The sequence below is a fragment of the Prionailurus viverrinus genome, chromosome B1 (genome assembly GCF_022837055.1).
Source record: "Prionailurus viverrinus isolate Anna chromosome B1, UM_Priviv_1.0, whole genome shotgun sequence".
Lineage (NCBI taxonomy): Eukaryota > Metazoa > Chordata > Mammalia > Carnivora > Felidae > Prionailurus > Prionailurus viverrinus.
This window is the reverse complement of record NC_062564.1, coordinates 77,321,023-77,344,435: the sequence shown is the minus strand read 5'-3', so window position 1 is coordinate 77,344,435 and position 23,413 is coordinate 77,321,023. Positions and strand designations below refer to the sequence as shown.

The following is a 23,413-nucleotide window of genomic DNA, read 5'->3' as shown; positions in this document are numbered from 1 at the left end:
ATTAGCTATAAGTATCAAAGAAGAAAATAAAAATGACTGACTCACCCTTTTGCCTTGGTATACATTTAATTATAAGATGTATTTAATCATATTTTAAAGATTTTAAACAATTTTTATGTACCCTCTATACCCAACTTGGGGCTCAAACTCACAACCCTGAGGTCAAGAGTTGCATCTTCTTTTGACTGAGCCAGCCAGGCACCCCGATTACATTTTAAATGGAAGAATAAAAATTAGTTTTGTAAATTTTTAATTGTACTTTTATAAATTAAGATTATTAATTCATTTGAGCATTACATGTTTCAAAGGAGTTAATTTTGGGATTGGCCAGAACATTAAGAACTTGGAATTTTAAGTATTTTTCACTTCAAATACATGTAATACAGCCTTCTTCCTACACACACACACACACACACACACACACACACACACACACACGCATATATACACACAGATTTAAAATGAACTGGTCTGTTATGTTTGCATGTGCTGGATTTCAAACACTAGTGGTAATGTTTCCTTAACATTGATATATGACCTTTGTAATTTACATTGAAGAAAGCTGTTTTTTTCAGCCTAATTAGAACTGTTTCAAATTTTCCTGCTAAATATATGATATAAAGTCCTTTCAACTTTTTTATTCTAGAGTTTCTTTCCATGTCAACTTTGTTCCAATCAAAATATGCTTTGAATTAAATGATTTTGATTGAATATGTGGATCACATTTCACTTCTAAGATTTAAAGTCCAAAAAGGAAAAGTTTAGCCTGTTCAAACAAAGCAAGAGCAGCCACTTTGCGGAAAGCTATTCACATTTAAGAAGACTGACAAATTGTTTGTGTGCACCATTAGGTCTAGTTTCTGCAATAGTTGCCAGATTTCCTGTCCCCCTAATAAGATACATTAACTCCTTAAATGCTGGCTCTGAATTTGTGATAAATCCAAGTAAATGTAGCAAATTTTTAATTCACCTGTAAGTTCCTTCTTTTAAATAAATTTAAAGAACAGTAAAGAAAACTTGTATTATGTTATATCAAAATCTTCAAGAAACAAAGGTCACAGAAAAAAATCATTTTTTCTAATTGGGCAGATACAAATTCAGAATATAAACTTACTTGCTAAATGGGATTTCCAAAAGTGAAAAATCCACATTAATCCTCATTTTGTTCTTAAAAATGTATTAAACTATAAAGAATTACTTGTTCAAATGAAACACAACAGTGAAAATGTTAGAAGATGTGGTGAACTATAATCTGACATGAGCTTAACACTGTTCTATATTAAGTACAAATATCATAGTGCTTCAGAATTCAGATATTTACCTTACTACAAATATGTAACAAAAACATGAAACAAATTATATATTATTTACAAAGAAAAGTTTAACTTTGAAGGGTTAAAAATATGTGTGAAGCTGTAACATTAAAAACAATAAGTCATGAATGTCAAAGAAGAAAAAAGGAGAATCAAGGATTTAGGGAAAGAAACTGTGGGATGCTAAGAATAAAAATTATACCTGACAGTTAAGAAAAATGTAATTTAGTCACAACACATTGAAGTTCAGGCTGAAAAGCAGATAGAGAAATCACTAAAAGGAGTTCTGTACTTCTAAACTGCCCTTGAACTGTTGGGCAGAAGAAAGATTCTGGAGCTGGCAGTGCACTGTTCATTTCTACATTTATATCATTACTAAAGAAAAGTGTGAGTTAGTATCATATCTTGATATAACCATCAAGAACTCGTGCATCTTTTGGCAGGAGAATCATTCTGTCTACGATTGTTATTGTGTAGTTTTAAATGGACTAGTCAACCAGCTGTTATATATTTTACACACTGAAGGCCATGTTTCCTTTGAAATTCATAGTTTTAATCTCAGCTGAAGTCTGTATTGCTGTGTGCCAAGATCAAAAGGATTAGGCAAACTTGTACAATTACCCTCCTTTTCAGAGAGATGATTTTTTTCTAATGTTTAAAATAGTCCTATATGCTGACATTTTATCCAACTATTTTCTTTAGAGCTACAGAACATTAAAACATTTAATTAACATTTCAACCTTAGGTCACTCTTAATCTAAAACCCAGGAATTCATAATATACAGATATTTTAAACTAGTTACAGTATAACACACATAGATGGAGCTCTAAAAAAATTCTATTTTACTAAGATCGAATGGGGAATAACTATAATTAAATGATAGATATACCCATCTATTTTATTATGTGTTTGCATTTTGCATGACTTCATGCAGAAAACAGTTCACAGAGCTTAAAGTAATGTGTATGCATCAAGATAAAATAAATTTAACATAAGAGAAGGTAATACAAAAATAAGAAGTACATAACAATGATGCCATGAAATTCTATAGACTTAGAGGTGTGCCACGTATTTGTTCCTAAGCTTTCTAGCAGGCAACATAAAGAAAGAAACACGAACACTTACAAGAGTCAAAAATGACCATAATGTAAAAACAAACCAGATGGCCTAGAAAAACACATTATTTCTATTCCTGAGATAAGAAATTCCTCCCTTGGCAATATGATGGAATGCAGGTATGTGACTCTCAGAGGGACTGACTTAATCCTGGGATAGATTTAAAGTATAGACAAATGGAGAGACTACATATTCTTCAGGCAATCCTGCATAAACATTATTTCTCTTAGGTGAGGCTTTGAATGGTAAATTCTAGATTACACTCCATGACAAGTACCTGGAATGCAGCCATTTTATTTTGTCAGCTAAATGTGGAGCCACATGTTTCAACAACAGCTAACTGAGTCACAGGACTAATAATATCTCAAAAATGTGAAGAGTATGAGGAGAAAGACACAAACAAGCCTCTATGGAAGGCAGGCCCACCTTCACCTGAAAGGGGTAGTAGCCTATGCTACGCTAAGACACATTCAAGATTCTCCTCAGAAAGTAATTTTGGGTTCACTTTCCCACATAGATAAATAGGCAACAAAAGTTTCCAAATGCCACCATGATCTCCTAATACTACAGCTGTTAAAATGTTTAAGAGTGCTATAGTTAAATGCTCAACCTTTGTAAAAGATTTAGGAAAGTATCATTGGAAAATTAATATTGAACACTGTAAATTATTGTTATGCTCTTTGAGGTAAACTAGTTAAAAATACACTTAAGTAATTACAGTATTAATCTAAAATTCTCAATTATCCATCTATGTATAGAAAAAAAGAAAAGATTTCTTCTTCAACAACATTGAAAATATATTACTTTGCTGTGTGAATTTCTGGAGTTTTTATTTTATAGTCACTTACAAAAGGAAAAAAAACAAAACCAAAAAAAAAAAATTAATCCCTTCCCATTTGCTTATCCACATAGATCTGATAAATACTAGCAGTCTCTTGCCTTTGAAGATGGCCAGACCAGAATCCCTACTTATTGCCAGATGTAGTTTAATCCCATGGGGACTCCAGACAAAAACAAGGAGCTGTCTTCATGGCACCAATGATTCCCTGGACTGAATGCTATAAACTTATATTGGCAAATCAAAATCCTTGGCAAAACAGAACACTTATTATATCACCGCTTCCAAGACTATCCAATAAAGAAAAAACCTGAACTGAGGAATATGATGCAAAGTTGAATATTTTTTTACAGCATTGACAAGTTCAGCCAGAAAATTACATCTGCAGTTATTCTGTGTATGTAACTATATACACATACATTATGTAGGAATAAAAGTCTTTTTTTTTTCTCAGTGATCTCTATACCCATTGGGGGCTTGAACTCATGACCCTAAGATCAAGAGTTGCATGCTCTACCAACTGAGCCAACCAGGCACCCCTAAAAGTCTTTTTTTTCATTCTACAACTTTTAATATCAGCATTTCAGTCATCCATTCAATCAACAAACATTTATTGAGTGCTTACTATAAGTTTTGTTCTATGCTAGACTCTGGGGGTAATGAGATGAGATGTCCCTTTGGAGGAAGAATAGGGAGGCAGGCAAAAGGTGATCTCTAAGATGACTACAACAGCCTATGTGAGAAGTACTGAGAGCCTCAAGAAAGCAGCAGTGGGAGTGAAGAAGAAGGGACAGATTTCAGAAAGATTGAAGTTATTATTTACACCAACTGATAACTACTGTGAAAGGTGAAGGAAAGGGAGTTCAGGATGATACCCAGGTTTCAATTTTGGGCCTTAATTATACTGGAGAAGGAAGAGTTTATATGGTAAGAGATTAACTCAGTTTTGAATTTAGTATTAATATTTTGTACTTTTTAAAATAGATTTGAACTTAACCCTAAGCTTTATGTTTTGAATCTAAGGCTGCTAATTATAACAGAAACATATATACTACTTAAGTATTAAAATATCTTCATGTTCAATGCTGGAATGCCACCCCCACCAAAAAAAAAACACAACTGGGAGAAACAAAATGATCACCAAGACATTATACCCATGCTGTCCAATAGAAATATAATGCAAGCCACATGTGTAATTTAAAATTTTCTAGAAGCTACACTAAAAAAAATTAAACAGGTGAAATTAATTTTAGGATAGCATATTTAATTGAGAATATTAAAAAATCATTTAAAAATATAATCAGTATAAAACATTTTGTATTAAATCTTAGAAATCTGGCATAAATTTTATACTTCCAACATATAGCACTTCTCAATTCAGACTAGTCAGATTTCAAGTGATCAATAGCCACATATGAATAATGGTTACAACACTGGACAGTAAAGCTTTATTCAGTTCCAAATACTGAATCTGCATTCAGATTTTTTTATTGAATTATAGTTGACACACTATGTTACATTAATTTCAGGTGTACAACACAGTGATTTGACAACACTATATGTTATACTAGGCTCACCACAAGGGCAGCTACCACCTGTCACCATACTATGCTATTACAATACCATTGACTGTATTCCCTATGCTGTACCTTTCATCTCAGTGGTATTCACATTTTTACAGCATTTAGATGTAAGATAGAATTCAGGGATTAACATTTAACCTTCTTAAAAATACAGATTCTCTTACTGAAAATAAAGGTAAACCTTACAAGGCACAGGTACCTGCACACCACAGAATGACCTTTGACGCAGTTTTAAAGAGGTCATTACAATTCATAGTGCTAGAATGGCACTTCCCAGAGAAGAATGGCTAAATCTTAGGACATGACAGCAGAAATAAAACATCTTCAAGTATGAAACAGACATAATGTTCTTCATTGTATATTCTTTAGCCACTTACAAATCTCTGAAGAATTGTGGCAGCATTCAAAAGAAGGCATCATGACTACCCTCTCTTACACTAAAGGCAAAGGCCTAATTCTAGCAACTATGATGCCATTTGCAAACTTCATCCTCAAAAGTCCTTGGTTAGAATTCTTACATATTGTCTACACAACTGTATCAGCTACAGTCCATACAGCCATGGACTACAATTTAGTATAGAGAACACAACATTTGCTGAAAGCCAGTTATATGAAATCTGTAGGCAATATGGATATATTCAGAAGCCTCAAAAAAGTACCTCATTTTAGTAGCAGACAGAACTAGCTTCTGTTTGCCCACTCCTAGAAATTCCTCAATATATGTAATAATAGTCTATGATTCTCTAAATAACAATTAATCATAGGTCTGATTCCTTCTGAGTTATCGGTGAAATAATGTCTAGTTAATAGGGTCAGTCTTGTTTAATTATTTTTATGCAGCCATAATTAAACAGGCAATATGAGATAAATCTAAACCTCTTGAAAGATTTAAGTAAATTTCTTATTTATGCTTCCTTACCTCCCCTTTTACTTCTTAAGTAATCTCTTCTCTTTCTATTATAGGTAACACCACAAAAAATGTTTTTGCTAACATTACCATGCTCGACTGTCTGAATCCAAAGGATGCTTATCCCCCTTCAGCTCTCTGGGTTATGGCGTTTATGTTTCTCTCTCTTCTGTAAGCTTCTTTGACACCTTACCTCCAGATTCTCTTTCTACATTGCTGACTTTCCTTCTCACTTTTTAAAAATTTCTATTTATTAAAATTTTTTTATTTTTGAGACAGAGAGAGACAGAGCATGAGTAGGGAGGGGCAGAGAGAGATGGAGACACAGAATCCAAAGCAGGCTCCAGGCTCTGAGCTGTCAGCACAGAGCCTGATGTGGGGCTCGAACTCACAGAGATCATGACCTGAGCTGAAGTCGGATGCTTAACTAACTGAGCCACCCAGGTGCCCCCCTGCCCTTTTTTTTTAAGTAAGCTCTATGCCCAACATGGGGCTTGAACTCATGATCCTGAGATTAAGAGTTGCATGCTCTACCAACACAGCCAGCCAGGTGACCCTCCTCGCTTTTTAATGTAGGGTCTTTTTCATCTACCTCCTTAGTGTTAGTTCTTCTCATGATTCAGTCCCAGGCCCTTGTTTTTGATGTAACTCAGGTTAGTTGAGCTAGACCTTCAACTACCTTAATCGACAATTATCACCATTTCCAGACTTTCAAGTCCAAAATGTCAACTGCCCACTGGACTACTTATTTTGGTGTGCTTCTGGTAACTCAAACCTAATGTATCAAAAAAAAAAAAAAAGAATGAATAATTTTTTCTCCTAAACTTGCTTCCTTTCTTGCTTTTTTGATTACGGATATAGTCCTTCACCCAGCCAATTCAGAAATGTGGCAGTTATCTTGACTTTTCCTTTTTCTTCTTCCTCTAAAACCTTATCTAATCAGACAGTAAGCCTCCAAAATATCTTTCCAATTCATTCTTTATTCCTCTTCCACTACGACTATTTTTGGTTGTGTGCTTCATCATTTCTTAGTTCAGTTATTCTAACACTATCCAAACTGTTCTCTTTATCTCTAGAACTCTCCTCACCCCCTTCAATCCCTCCTCCATACTAACTGCTATCTAAAACCTGGCTAAGTCACAACTCTCTTTTAAACTTTTTGATGCTTCTCTTTTCCCTGAAGCAGTGGATCTCCAACTTTAACACACTAAAATCACCTGGAGGACTTGTTAAAACACAGATTGCTGGGCTCCCCTTGCCAAATTTTCTGTTTCTGTAGATCTGGACTTGAGCCCAAGATTTGCCTTTTTAACAAGTTCTCAGGCAATACTGATGCTTCTGGCCTGGCAACCACCTTCTGGAGTCCACTATGCCAAAGAAAAAAAGTTCAAACTACTGACAAGCCATTAAAGTTGTTCACACAATCTGGCTCCAGTCTTATCTTTCCATAGGTATTGCTCACATTTCTCTTACACACATATTGCGCTCTACCTTCTGAATAAAGTATAGCTCATGTACTATACTGTAACAAGATCTTTGTTAACACTGCTTCTTATATCTGTAATGCCCTTCCCAGCATCTTGCTCCTCCCTGGCAATCTCCAACTCATTCTTAAAGACTAAGATCAAATGTAGTTTCCTACAGTTAAGCCTTCCTCAACCTTTTCTGGAAGTAAAATAAAGTATTTCCTCATTCTGTCTCAGAGTAAAAGAAAAAAAAATAACTAAGTATGGTGGCAGATGTTAACTAGACTTGTTTTGATCATTTCACAATATATACAAATACTGCACAGCTATGTTGTACATCTAAAACTGTTATATATGTCAATTATATCTCAATTAGTAAGTATGTTTTAAAAATCACATATACACACATAAAGAAATAAAATGTCAAATGTTTTAATGGCAGCTTGTGTGTCTCCTTCATGGTACACACAGGTATTATATTGTTACATAGCACTATATATTATCACAAGTTATATGTTTATATTAGTTTCTTATTTATTGTCCATCTCCCTCACTAAACAATAAAGTTCCACAAGGGCAAGTACTATGCTGTATTTCTCACTATTATATTCCCAAAGACTAATAAGCAGAAGGAGGTCACAAAATATTTGTTGAATGAATACACAAATACATCACTTAATCTATTTCTCTAATTAGTTACTGCCATGTCTGTTTGATCTTCGTAATGACAGCCCCAAAAGGGCAGGTGTCATATTCTTCCAATTTTGTGATCACAGACCTAATTACCCAGTAGGCCCTTAATAAATGTCTGTTGAATGAATGAATGGCATTTAAGAAATTCTCGTGATTTTGCACAATTCAGTGTCTATGCTGTGGGACTATGATCTTCAAGCATTGTATGAGAAGCATGAAATTGACCACAGAAACTTTATCCAGTTGATACAGTGCTAATTTGCCAGAATTTTAGAAAATGTGAAGAATTTCTGTGATTACTAGCCATTGCAGATAAGATGTCTACAGTTTGTTAACTGAACAATCACATTTGGGGTAGGATGATTACATGGAAGGGACGAAAAAGTGAAGGAGATGTTACAGTATCATCTTTCAAGGTTTTATTTTCTCTTGAACAATGTCAGGAAGATGGATGCAAATGATGTCAATCATAAACTTGGCAAAGGCTCTAGAAAGACAATATATTATGCAGGGAAAATGCATCTGAAGGTCAACATGGAAGAAATTCACTAACCAACTAAACAACAACAACATAATAACAACAGCAGCACTTAACATTTATTGAGTGCCTTTGATGCACCCAGTTTTACGCTAAATGTTTTACATGGATTATTTTATTTAATCCTCACAATAATCTTATGAGATAAGCATTACATTTTTAAAAACTGGTTTACAAATGAGGCTAAAATGCTAAGTAAATTGCCTAATGTCACACAGCTAGTAAATGTCAGAGTTGCAGCAGGAACCCAGATCTGAGTCCTAAAGCCATGTTATTAACCACTACATATCCTCTTGAAAAATTCTTTAACAGAATGGTATATGCCAAAGCCACATATAAAAATTCTAAAACTATGAAACATTTCATACTATGAATTACTGTCAATGAGTTTCTCATATACCATTTGTTGACATCATTATTAAGAACTGCTGAATCTAATATGCCATGTCAACCTGAAGGCTTTATTTACAGATCCTTTTGTTTTTTCAACTTATTTATTTACAGGTTCTTTTGTTCTTTTTGGTTTTACATATGAAAACTAATACTTTCACTTTGTATTACAGTTTATTTTTCTGTGTTCCTCACTAAAATGTGAGTTCCAGAAAGGCAGAAATTTTATCAGCATCCTTGGAACTGAGCACATAGTACACATTCAATAAATATTTACAGAGCTGAGGAAGAAATTTATATTCTAGGCCACTTTTTCATTAATTTAACTGTACATTCATTGGGAGGGTTTTAAAAATCATACTTAAAAAAATCACCCTTTTGAGCAAGGTAAAGAATAAGAACATATTTGTTAATTGTTACGTCCAAAAACTCTTAATACAAAAACAATACGTTAAACTATTTGGGGATAAGAATTAACAACCAGAGCTCATTCTGATTTCTGAACATTCACAGACATTAGCAACTTAAAAAAATGTGATTTCATGTATTTTAATGTGTATCATATTTTATTTTGACACACAAACTACTTAATTTCTTTAAATCAAACTACCATGTAAAAAGAACCAAGAAAATTTCTCTCATTTCCTAGTTAAATAAACATTTTCATTTAACTACCCAACCCAATATGTGTTTTTGTTACTTTTGGAAAATGTTTTAAATACTTTCATGTAATAACGCTGTCTGGAATAACCTACTCAGGATACTGATGCCATGTTTTTCTTTTCTTTTTTTATCTCTTTTACTCTTAAAAAGCACAGCACAAACATTATTTGCATTTGTGATGTAAATATCTCTTAAATGTGCCAGTTGGCAAACACTTTTAAATTTAACTACTATAATAATAAACAACAATGTCAAACAAATAAATCTGTTTTGAGATTTTTAAAAAGCTTTCCAGATAACTCCTATGATAAGCCTAAGACACACTAGAGTATTGTAAAATTAGAGTTGAAATCACGACCTTTATCAGGTTAACAGAATTGGATCAAGGACATAGATGTATTCGTTCTGAGAGGCCACCATTTTCCTCCTTTGTTGTTCAAAATATAACTCTTTTTTGTGGAATATCTACCTTTTCAGTTAAATTCAACTCAAAGGATGCAGTTACAAGGCCAGAATCTATCAACTATATTATAAGCATTTAAATTTTTCTTAAATATGTAGGTGAAAAGACAAACAGCAAAGCAAGAGTTAATTGAAACATTCCTCTTTAGAGCAACTGCCTTGAGGAGTGGGGGCTGGTGGATGGCGGGAGGAGGGAGCAAGGCCGAGAGATGCAGAGTTAATCAGGGAGCAAATCCAAAGCCAGGCATGGATAGGCCTCACTAATGAGCCTCAAGTACCCTGCAGTGGTTTTCAAACTTAACTGGCTTCAAACGATGCCACCCCATGACAGAATGCAGCTAGCCATAAGAGGAGGGTGATTAGAATAAATGACTGGAGTAATTAACTCTGATGTGAAACCACCTGATTGGAAAAGAGAAGCCAAGAGCTATTTAGCTGATGGTCTTCCAGTAGAAAAAGGAAGCTTTCCCTTTCTCTTGTGTGGGTGTTCAGTTAGAACTCAACTCTTTCAAGTAGGTATTTGGTAGCACTAATGAAAAGCAGCTTTCATTCAAGGGCCTCTCAAGGGCCTTCCCATTCATTTTGAAAGGGGAAGAAAATAAAAGCTTCAAAGTAGAACTAATTTACTTTACTCCCCTACCTCTTGGTGAATTTTTGCATTAGCGAAGTCGGCATTAGTATTTATGCTACCAATCTACCTCCAAATAATGTCATCAAATATCCCAAATTTTTATTTATGAAATAACAAGATAAAAACAAAACTTTAAAATTCCCCCTTCTTTAAAAATATTTTACAACATCCATGTACATACTGAATACACATATTTTTAATTTATCAATCACACTTTTCAAAAAGCTTAAAAATGTTTACATAGATAATTGTTCATCAGGGTCAATGCTTCTTTTATAAGTGCCATAGGAATTATTCTTCCTACGCAAGAGACCCTTGTGGAAAGGGAGGAGGTTTTAAAGTACCAGTGGGGTACATTTGTTTTTGAAGGGAAAACAAAAAAACAAAAAACAAAAAGAATGTTAAGGCAAGGAAAAAGAGTACATACTTGCGCAAAAAATAGCTTTCTTGCAGTACAAATCGAATCCAGCAAAGGAATCCAATACACTTTCTAGTCTGCTTTATTCTACAAAGAGAGGAATTATAAAGACTGGGGGCATTACTACCTGCTGTTTTACAAGTAATCATCAATTCATTGGGCCAATGTTGTTCTGTACCTGCTGAGTTAATGTTCCTCGACACACCCCTTCCCCTAAAACAGGTTCACAAGCTGTCCCGTACCAACTAACGGTGTAGTAGCGCCTGTAACTTAGCAAATGTTTACGCCTAAACTTAGATTTATTTGACAGCTTTACACCTTTGGGCATGATATAATTAAATGTTTTGACAGCTAAACAGAAACTGTATAAATTTAAAAGCTATTAGGAGCTCAGCATCTAGAATCAAAATGAAGTAATTTGCTTATACCCTGAACCACTTTTAGCAATGCATTCCAATAAAAAGCACAAAGACAGGAGTAAATGTCGGTACAAATGTTTTAGCTAATTCTTTCAAATTTCTTCTATGAAAAATATTCCCTTTATAAATATTGATACTGTCTTTAACATCAACAAAGGGAATATAAGCAGATTTAAGATTACCAATATAACCCTTAAACTCTGTCTCCAACTATTTTCTATCATTTTAGAAGTGACAGTATAAAAAAGGCACAGACTAAGAAATAGTATATTTATATATTTTTACTTTTTTAAGATTTATTTTTTTTAAGTAATCTCTACACCCACTGTGGGGTTCGAACTTACAACTCTGAGATCAAGAGTTGCATGTTCTACCAAGTGAGCCAGCCAGGCCCCCCAGTATATATTTTTAAAGGTCACCACTATATGGTATTTGAAAGGATTTAAAGCAACACAAAGAGAATGAGTGGTTCTGCAAACTCAGCCATTAAAAACTGAAGAGTTATCCTCATTCTCCAAGGTGCCAGGCTCCAGATTTTCACAGTATTCTGTGCTGCTTGGTTCTCTCAGATGTCAATTTTCACTTCTCGTGGAAGTGAGAAATCACAATGCTCCTAAGTCACTACTTACCTTCAGAAAAACCCACTGTTCATTATCTAACCTGCAGAAAAGTTTCCCATCAGTAGTACTACTCAAATACGTAGATTAAAAACCTCTCTAAAAATGAAAAAGGCAAAGTCGTCCATTAAACTATCATTTTAAAAAAGAAAGCTGATTTATTTCACTATATTGCATCATGTTATCATTCTGGAGAGCACCTACAGCGTACTGGCTCATAGTCTAACAAAAAAGCTCATGTAAACAATATCTAAGTCAGACCATTACTGAAGCATTTGGACTGTATCAAATATATAAAAACATTTAAAATGTACTTTTCATTACATAATGACCTGAGGAGACACCGTACCCACACTAAAGGTAACAATGATAAGTTGTTTATTTAAAAAAAATCAATGAAATATTTAGAAACCAGTTCACTTTCTCATGTGGTGTTTATATTTCACTTTATCATCCCTCTTGGAAAGACATTTCTAAAGGAAGAAACTACTATGAACCAAATCCTGTTTAACTTACATATGCTGATGTCAAGTAATTTAAAAAACATTTTCTAAAAAGAGCTTCTTATGTACACATCTAAAAACATTACTGTATTATCTAACTGTTCTCTTCCTCTCACTCATGTTTATAGGATGGATGTCTTTCTGTGAACCATATTTGGATCTACTGGAACATAGCCTGAAAATGGATTAAACTTTTTCCAAGTTTTAAATATCTGATAGTACCAACTGTAGGGATAAGGTGCTGAGGATTCAGAAGCTGAGATTTCCAATCTGGCTACGTCTTTTTAATGAATGAAACTTGAATTAGATCATTTAAACACTATTTATAAGATTCAATATTCCTAGTAGTTGGATAGCTCTTTGAAGACTTAATAAATTTAGACACAAAGGAGAGTATTACTTTAAATATAAAGTATAAAATAAGAAACTGATACTATTAAAATACTATATATTAAGCATATCCTCTTCTTAAGAAATGCTAGCTCAATATCTTTTTTTTTCAATTTTTTAAAATGTATTCATTTTGAAAGACAGAAAGAGACAGAGCACAAGCAGGGGTGGGCGGAGAGACAGGAGGACACAAAATCTGAAGCAGGCTCCGGGCTCTAGGCTGTCAACACAGAGCCTGATGCGCGGCTAAAACTCATGAACCAGGAGAACATGGCCTGAGCGGAAGTCACCCAGCTGCCCCATATCTCAGTATCTTTTTAATTATTTCAATGTTTCTCTTCTCCAAGGACATGCATTGAAAAATGTTCTCAAAGATGTATATATCTACCAGAACTTCTGATTAGAATGAGAAAGCCAGTGGCACTGATCTGATACAATTTAGCTATAAAATAACAGAAATAAATTGGCTATTCATAAAAAGTTTCACAGAGTCCAATTCTTCTGAATTACTTCCTGAGTCAAAGATGTTGAAGTCTGTTTTTCCACACAACATTGCCTGTAATACCTTTAAAAGTACTATGAGGCAGCATTTTAAAACAATTTTTTAAGGTTTATTTATTGCTAGAACGAGAGAGAGAGTGTGCGTAGGGGCACATGCAAGAGTGTGGGGGAAGCGTGGAGAGGGAGAGAATCCCAAACAGGCTCTGCACTGTCAACATAGAGCCAGATGAGGGGCTCAAACTCACCAACTGAGAGATCATGACTTGAGCCAAAACTAGGATTCAGACACTTAACCAACTGAACCTTCCAGGCACTCCAAATGAGGCAGTATTTTTAAAAAAGAATTCTCAGGGCACTTAGGTGGTTCAGTTGGTTGAGTGTCTGACTCTTGATTTTGGTTCAGGTCATGATGCCACTCTTGTGGGATAGAGCCCGGCATCAGGCTCTGTGCTGAGCATGGAGTCTGCTTAAGATTCTCTCTCCGTCTTCCCCACTCATGCTCTCTCTCAATACAAAGAGAGAGAGAGAGAGAGAGAGAGAGAGAGAGAGAGAGAGAGAGAGAGAGATTGAGAGAGAGAGAGAGAGAGAGAGAGAGAGAGAGAGAGAGAGAGAGAGAGAGAGAGAATTCTCCACTATTAGCTCTGGAATTTTCTTCCCAAACCCAACATCCATTCTACAAATTTGATGCTCACATTTTGACATCTTCCCTTCTCTCTTATTTTTAGAACTGTCATTTAGGGCACTCTTCATGACTACTCCTATCCTCATACCTCCACTGTGATAACTCTACCTTAAAACATAACTAAGTACATAAAAAATGAACTTTAATGGAGTAACATTGTTTAGTGGAATACAATTTGCCAGTTTCTTACAAAACCAAATATACTCTTGACATGTGACCCAGCAACTGCACTCCATGGTAGTTACCCAAATGGGTTGAAAATTTATGTCTACATGAAAACTTGCACATGAATGTTCATAGCAATTTTATTAATAACTACTAAAACTTAGAAGAAACCAAGATATCCTTCAGTAACTAAAGGGCTAAATAAACTGTGGTATACACTGGAATATTATTCTACAATAAAAATAAATCAGCCATCATATCAAGCCATGTAAAGACATGGAAGAACATTAATGCATATTGCTAGGTGAAAAATGCCAATCTGGGGGTGCCTGGGTGGCTCAGTCGGTTGAGTGTCAGACTTCAGCTCAGGTCGTGATCTCATGGTCAGTGAGTTTGAGCCCCACATCGGGCTCTGTGCTGACAGCTCGAGGCTGGAGCCTGCTTCAGATTCTGTGTCTCCCTCTCTCGCTGCCCCTCTCCCACACATGCTTTCTGTCTCTCAAAAATGAATAAACGTTAAAAAAAATTAAAAAAAAAAAGAAAGAAGCCAATCCGAAATGGCTATATATATTGTATGATTCTCAATATATGACATTCTAGAAAAAGAAAAACTATAGAAATGATAAAGTAATCAGTGGTTGCCAGGAGTTTGGAGTAGCGGGAGTGGGAAGAATAAAAAGGTAGAACAAAGGAGATTTTTAGGGCAGTGAAACTATTCTGCATGGTACTGTAATAGTAAAGATGTGTTATTATTTGCCAAAGCCCACAGAATGTACAACAAAATAAGTGAACCTTAACGTAATATGGAATTTAGTTAGTAGTAATGTATTGATATTGACATCAATTATAATAAATGTATCACACTAATTGAAGATGTTAATAATAGAATGGGGGGGGATGGAGAGTAAGGGATGTATACAACTCTAAGTTTCCCACCGTTTTTCAAAAAAAAACTAAAACTGCTCTAAAAAATAAGGATTAGTTTTTTTTAAATGATGTTTATATGTCTGCCTCTTCCTTCACTGAGCTATCTTAAAGACATGACTCACACAGCTCATTCATCTTTGGTTCTCATGCCTAACACAGTTATTAGTACACATTAGGGGCTTTAATTTCTATTTTTTGAAGAGCAAGGAGGATGGTTGCCATATTTAAAGGATTCTCAGAGCCTTCATTCCCACCATATGTGCCAAGGTCTACAGTTGAGATGTGTTAATAAATACTAAATTCAGGATGCCTGGGTGGTTCAGTCAGTTGAATGTCTGAGTCCTGAGGTTGGCTCAGGTCATGATCTCACAGTTGTGGGATCGAGCCCTGCATCGGGCTCCATGCTTAGTATGGAGCCTGCTTGGGATTCTCTCTCTCCCTCTCTCTCTGTCCCTCCCCTGCTCACACACTCTCTCTCAAATTAAATAAACATTAAAAAAATATTAAATTCATACCTTTCTTATCATTTACATAAGTATACCCAGTATGAATATAACCTATCCCTTTTATAGAGTGAGTTGAAAAGTATGACCTGGCAAGCCACTAATTTATCTAATATTCACTACCTATTACTATGTTTAGGATACTGTGCTAGGCACATAGTGGGACAAAGATAAATGAATGAGGCATTTTTGTACCTGCCCTAGATGAGCTTCCAGTCCAGTGAAGACACAGATGTGAAAACAACTATGTACAAAGAGGTGTAGAGGGCAGAAAGAGGATAGCATAAAACGAGCTTAAGTAGGGTTTAACCTTTCATATAAATGTACAAATAATATTAAAGAAATACCTTTTTATATAGTCATGAGATAAAAATATAATTTGCATTAACCAACACTCAAGATATCATAAAGCTTAAAACTTAAAATACTGCCTATACTCTCATTTCAATATTTCATCAAATTATTCTTAAGGAAATTATGAACCGCCTTTATGAAGCACATACCATTTCCTTCCTATTTCAGACTTCGGGTCATAGTTCTATTCCCTGTCATCATTCTTGATGGTTTCAGAATTCATATTAATGGTTCTTCTCTTGGAAGTCTTCCTTTTCTGCCCACTATAGTCACCTTTAAGCATTAATATGCTTTTGACTTAATAATCCAAGCAATTCAAATCTAAGTGTCCTTAAATAACCACATCCTACTTTCTGCCAGTTAATTTTCCTTTCAAACATGTCTTTCATCCTCACTTCTCGTAACTTCCTTTAGTTCTTAAATTACAAGGATACATAATAAAAACAGCCAATAAATATTTGTGTACAGTGATAATTTGCATAAACTATATCAATTAAATCTCAACCAAACTTATGTCTTCAAAGTAGATGTACCATACTTTCTTTCCATATGATGAAATATTACGGGAACAGGCTAACAAACCTGGATTCCAAGCCTGGCTGAACTGTTATAAAATGTTTGGCAACAGTTAATTAAATTCTTAAAGCTTAAATTTACTCATCTCTAAAATGAAAAACTAATACATTCCTCATAAAGTTATTACAAGAATTAAATTATATGCCTGTACAAAGTAAGTTCTTTTTAGATGTCAATTCTCTTTCCAATTTTCCTTCTGTGGTGGTAAGCTTCCAAAATGGCCCCTGATGATTCTTACTTTCTGGTATTCATGCTCTTGCTAGTTCCAGCCTCAACACAGCTGACCTCTGTAACCAATTGGATAGAATAGAAATAACACAGTGGGACTTTTGAGACTTAACTCATAAAAGATACTGTGCCTCCTACCCTCCTCTATTTTTGCTTGCTGGCTCTGGGGAAATCAGCTGCCATATGGTAAAGTTATTCAAGCAGCTCTATGGAGAGGTCCTTGTAGTATGAAACTGAGGTCTCCTGCCAACTCATCAACAATGTGAGCAAGTCATCTTAGAAGCACATCTTCTAGCCCAGTCATACCTCTGGATGACTGTGCCTCCAATAAGCATCTTGGCTACAATCTAATGAGAGGTAGAAAGCCAGAACCACTTGGCTAAGCCATTCCCAAATTCCTGATCCAAAAGGACTCTACAAGATAATAAAGGCCTACTGTTGTTTTAGCTGTTAAATTTTGGCCTAACTTGTTATATAGCAATAGATAACTAACACATCTTCTGGTTTACATTTTCCTCAGACCTCTTTGACCTATTTTAATCCATACCAGACCCCATGGTGGTTATTTTCAACTAGACTTTTTATAAGCAACCTAGACACTTCACCAACTTGACTCTTCCCATACCTACTTTGTTAACACTTCATCTTAGGAAATTCCATGATCTATTTTCCTAGCTTTTATACACAGGCTGCTATGTTTCATTACAGAAAAATCAAAACAGATACCAACATTTTTCCTGTAATCCAAGCTCTCTGTCTTCAGCTGAGCCTCAAATTCTACACTGATTATTTTATGTTTCTAGTTCACTAATATCATATTCCTTTCAGTGGCTACTCTAAATTACATACCTGCCTCACTTTCTCAACTGATGATCTGGCCTTTGACTTCAAAATGATATCCTTTTTTCTTGATTTTCTTCTCTATTGCAAAATGTTTATATTTCGATCTTAGCTCTCTTTGCCCTGTGCTTTGGGGTAAGAAGTATCCTCACATTTCCTAAAAATACGCTATGTACTTGGTTTTTCAATTCTTCCCTTCTAAAAGTTATTTCTTCTCTGAGACTACTCAGATTCTGCTACCTAGAAAGAATCTTTCTCTTAACTCTTTTATATCCCAGAATCACCTCTTCTTTCATTGTATAGCAGCATACTCTTCAAAAGAAGCATATTCATTCACTCCACAATCTCTTTACCCCTTCATTCCTCAACTCATTGAAACCTAGATTTCACCACACTCTACTGAAATTTTCTACTGAATGTTGCCAATATTCTCCCCTTTATGTCTGAAATGAAATGTTTGCCCCTCTGTGTGAGACCATTTGTCATCTAGTATCCACTCTTACTTTCTTTAATAACAAAAATCTAAGCCAGAAACACATTCACCACTCTCCCTTAAAATGTCATGAGGCCATGTCACCAAGTTATGGTGAAGGTAACCAAACAACTGGCATATGAACATTGGTATATGAACACTGGTAATTTGTTCCACTTCTGGGTAGCTCAGCTCAAAACAAATGGGCATGTTTCCTTTCTATCTTTCTATTGGCTGGGAAGCAAAGCAATCTAGACCCATCTTGGGCCCAGATATGGAAGTCACATGCTATAACTGGCAAATTTGCTCTCCTGCTTTAGTTTCCTTTCCTTTGTACATAAGAAAACAATGAGGAGATCCTAAATAATATTACCAGTAACAATTCAAAAGTATATAATTCTTATGCACATGAAAGAGAAATAATAAGACTCTAAGATACAGTGTCTTAAACATAACAGAAAACAACTTAACCTGTCGTATAACTAACTAATACACTTAGTATATTGGTTAGGGTCCCAGCAGAGAACAGACGGTACAATTAGATGGAATTCTGATGAAAGTTCAACTCACATACAGGGTCAAGGGAACCAAAAAGACATTTTGAGGAACTTCCAGACTCACAACAATGAGAAGGCATTACAACCCATAGGCCTGAAGGAGAAAAGGGAGGAATTATTATTACTAGACACTGTTGAGTAGTGAAGGGAAATGACCTGAATGTAGCAAGAGCTGTAGGTCTACAGTCTAGAAGTGGTAGTGGTGGGGAATAATGTTACCTCTTTCTTCCCCTGCTCTCCTATCTACTACCTGCCATTTGCAATCTGTAGTGATGAGCCCTCTGGGACATAAAGGAGAGCAGAGAAGGGGGAATGACATGGAGGAGGAAAAGGAGGAAAGATAAGAAGTGTATCTATTAACAAGTTAAAAGTATAGCATCACATCGGGATTTGGTACTTTTGACCCACTCTGAAGCACATTTTTTAATGTCTAATTCCTCTTGAAAACCCCTCTCCTTTCTTACATTAGCATCATACATTCTTACTTCTCCAGCTGCCATGGATATCTTTTTTTGTGGGTTCCACTCTGTCTTCTTGCTCTCAGAAGAAAATTATTTCCCAGGGCTTGTCCCTGGATTTCTTGCCTCTATGCCAAATATTACACAAGGTAAAGTCATGAACTCCCTCTACCTTCAACTATCATTCAATATAGATGCACACCAAATCTCTATCTCCAACACTGACCTCCCTCCTAATTGCTACACCAAAGGTTGCATATTTAAATATCTATGAAAACTAGGTAGGTAAAAAATAAATTAATATGGCAAGCTGGATATAAAACAGTAGAAAGAGAAGAAAACTAGAGAGATATGTCTGTCTATAGGTGTGGCCATCACTTAGCTCTAACTGAGACTGTGTAGATCCAGGACAGTCAGATATTCTACTTCTAAAGAAAGGCTAGAAATCTAAATATGGGAGAGGAAGGGAACTCTGTTCTTTTTTTTTTTTTTAATTTTTTTTTCCAACATTTATTTATTTTTGGGACAGAGAGAGACAGAGCATGAACGGGGGAGGGGCAGAGAGAGAGGGAGACACAGAATCGGAAACAGGCTCCAGGCTCTGAGCCATCAGCCCAGAGCCCGACGCGGGGCTCGAACCCACGGACCACGAGATCGTGACCTGGCTGAAGTCGGACGCTTAACCGACTGCGCCACCCAGGTGCCCCTGTTCTTTTTTTTTTTTTAAATGATGGCAACCAAGTCCTTTCATTAAAATATCAGGTTGCTTATTTCAGAAATAAATTTGAAAGCCCTCTTTCTATAAAAACACCCAGAAAGGCTAAATAAAAACAAATATGCTTTCTTAAAACTTTGTTTTGAAATGATTTACAGAAAAAATTACAAAAATAGTACATTTTCTGTATACCCCTCACCCAACTTTTACAAATGTTAACAACTTACATAACTATTACAATATCAAAACCAGAAAATCTATGTTGGTATCACGCTTAACTAATATGCAGAGATTAGGTGACTTTTACCATTTTCCCCAATGCCCTTTTTCTGTTCTAGGACCAAATAGAGAATCCCATATTGTATTTAGTTCCTGTACCTATCAATTACAAAGGAAAAAATAACAAGTAAGCTTTTAACTGAAAAACACGTTAGAAAGGAAATAGCAACAGAAATCCTTAGGAGTCACAAACAAACAATTAACAACAATAAAATGAGAAAACTATAGTAGCAAGTTATAAGCAGGTAAAGGTAACCCCTGGGTGTTTTCTTCCAGTCTCAGTCACTGAGGAGCTTGGTTTTAATACTCGTGTAGAAAAAGTAGAGGATGCCTTGACTCCCCTTTTCTGGTGGTGAGGGAAAAAGTTGGAAATGAGGTATTTTCACACATAAAACTGGAACCCACAAAGAGTCATGCACCAAGAAAAAGGGTGACCAGAAGAAACATCTATCTACCAACAAAAGGATATTAGGACAAATTTATCCGTCTTCATTTGGGCTTAGGGTAGGAAAGCTTTCCCTAGGAATTCATATCTATAGGTCTGTCCGTTATATAGACACAGGACTTAAAAATATAACCAAGTGGTCTGAAATTTACATACAAATTGGTCCTATGCTGTGATACAATGAAGAGGTAAAAGCAAAACACTATCAATCAAAGATTCTAATGGGAAATGGCTCTCCTAAAGATGAACACACAATCCAAAATTACCAAATATATGAGGAAATAGACTGTCATGAGTAAGAGTTATCAAACAACACAAAGGTAATAAGATACTAGTAATATTGAATAGGACTTTTAAAGTAACTGTTTTAAGCTATTAAGAGCATACAACAAATGAGAATTTAAGAAGATAATTTAAAAATTTTTTTTCTAATATTTTTATTTATTTTTGAGACAGAGAGAGACAGAGCACGAGCAGGGGAGGAGCAGAGAGAGAGGGAGACACAGAATCCAAGGCAGGCTCCAGGCTCTGAGCTGTCAGCACAGAGCCCGACGCGGGGCTTGAACTCATGGACTGTGAGATCATGATTTGAGCCGAAGTCGGACGGACCCCCAACTGACTGAGCCACCCAGGCGCCCCAAGAAGATAATTTTTTAAGTTGATTTGAAAAAGAACCAAAGAAATTCTAGGCAAAAAAGTCACTAAATTTATACTGGACTGCTTAAACAGATTTGAAATAGGCACAAAGGCAACTGGTGATCTAAAAAATATGAGGAAATTACAAAAATGGAGCCCAGAAATAATAAAATGGGAAATATAAAAGAGAGGTTTTATAGTCATAGAAAATAGAATGAGAAAGTCCAACATGCATCTAAAAGGAATTCTATCAAGAATAAATTGAGAGAATGGGGAATAGACAGCATCAAAATGATAATTCCTGAAAACTTCCCAGAATGTACTTAAGACACAAATCTTTATTCAGGATACAAAATAAGTCACAAGCAGAATATAAAAATAAATCCAGGGTAGCCTGGGTGGCTCAGTCAGTTGAGCACCTGACTTCGGCTCAAGTCATGATACTACGGATCGTGGGTCTGAGCCCCACATTGGGCTCTGTGCTGACTAGCTCAGAGCCTGAAGTCTGCTTCATATTCTGTGTCTCCCTCTCTGTCCTTCCCCCACTCATACTCTGTTTCTGTCTCTCTCTCTCTCTCATAAACATTAAACAATTTTAAAAAATTAAAAATAAATCCATACTTAGACGCATTATCACAAAACTGCAAAATACTGGACAATTGGAAAAATTTTACAAGCAACCTAAAAAGGAACAGCTGATAGATTTCTCAACAGTAAGAACAAAAATAAGAAATAATGGTATCTTCTAAATGCTAGAAGAGAGAGTAATAGTCAACCTATTAGACAGAGTGAGAATAAAAAAACCCAAAAAACATTTTAGTTTTCAATTAGCAATAATTGTGCCTCGGATAAACCTCATTGGCTACGATACTGCCACTGCGCAAAGCTGCAAAAAACATTTTAGATGAAAAACACCTCATCGAAACTATTTCTGTAGGTTTATACTGCCCATGGGCTAACACCAATTTGCCACTTCTGCTCTATCTCTAGAACTTAGAATTGTCAGGCTTCCTCCACCTGGGTGTTGGACCAACATCTAAAACTCAACCTGTCCAAGGATGAACATGACTGTATTTCCAAAACCTTTTCCTCTTCTAGACTTTCCAATTGTGTTATATTCACCACCATCTTCCAGTCACCTAAAGTAAAAACTTTAAAATACCATTTACCTCCTATTCAGATACAAAATCCTACAACACTACCTATATATTTGCCTTCTGTGCCATATATTCCAAATGTCACCATTCTGCCTCAGTCTCAGATTATCTGGACATAAAAGATTGATTTCATAACTGTTGAAATTGTCCTTCATTCAATCCTATATGATGTTACTAGGTAAACTTCCTAAATTGGAACTTCAGTCATACCACTCTTCCCCACAAAATTCTTAAATGCTCCTCTGCCCATAGAGTCAATCCAACTCCTTATCATTGCATTCAAGTCCCTTTTGAATATCTGACCTCAAACTCCCTTTATGGTGTTAAGTCACAACTACTCTCTTTTCTTCATTAGTCAGACTGGATTGCCGTTAGCTCAAATAACATCTCTCTTGTGTGTCTCTGTACATGTTCTTTCATTTACTGGAATTCAATTAAAATAAAAATTTAACAGCTACAGAAGGTCTTTTATGTATAAGCAGCAGGAAGTGGGGATGGGGTAGAAACAAACTATTCACTTACGCATACCTAGTTCTTAGTCTGTGTCTCATGAGAGAACGCCCTCAATTTCCTCTTCCTTCATTCTTTCCCTTATTCAACACACTCACATGCATTTCTACCTGTCAGCTAAAGTGTTCACACAGAAGCCAGATAACAATCCCTGAGGGATATGTAGAGGGGCTTACTGCATTTCATGGATAGCAAAGCAAAATAACAATAGTGCTCCAGATTGTCTCAGACTGAGGGTCCTATTAATAATATACTGATGACCCTGAGACATCAAAGAGCCTGCTAAAGAAAGAGAATACCATTATCATCATGTATGTCATTTTTACCAAAGAATTAAATATGTTCTAAGTTAGTTGATCATAAAATTAAAGAAAATATTCCACTTACCTTGCATATTTCTAAATTATGCATTACTCAAACTAGATGTATTTGTGTATGAAACTAGAAATGCTGCTCTCAC

General features: G+C 35.4%; 1 protein-coding gene and 1 pseudogene across 6 annotated transcripts in view; both read right to left on the bottom strand.

The window, feature by feature from the left end:
• The window catches only part of LRBA (LPS responsive beige-like anchor protein), a 787,622-nt gene that overhangs the window by 85,885 nt on the left and 678,324 nt on the right, over window positions 1-23,413 (bottom strand). The gene's annotated exons all lie outside the window — the stretch shown is intronic.
• Window positions 21,991-22,174, bottom strand: LOC125165122 (uncharacterized; annotated as a pseudogene).